We start from the raw sequence: 221 nt of genomic DNA, 5'->3' as shown, positions 1-221 counted from the left end.
AGCTCCTGCAGCACAGGACCATGTGAATGGGCTGCCGACCTTGGACATCATTGCTGTCGAGCCACCCCGGTCCGGACTCCACCAGGTGCTGAATAGTATCCAGCTGGCCATTAAGGCAGGCCCTGTGGAGCACTGACAGACCCTGGAGGGTGAAACACAAAGACATACTACTGTGCTGTTTTAAAGGCAAAAGAGTGGTCACAATAAATGATGCTTTTTTT

The sequence above is a fragment of the Monopterus albus genome, unplaced genomic scaffold, assembly GCF_001952655.1.
Source record: "Monopterus albus unplaced genomic scaffold, M_albus_1.0 scaffold225.1, whole genome shotgun sequence".
NCBI classification, from domain to species: domain Eukaryota; kingdom Metazoa; phylum Chordata; class Actinopteri; order Synbranchiformes; family Synbranchidae; genus Monopterus; species Monopterus albus.
Note: the sequence above shows the minus strand (reverse complement) of the source record.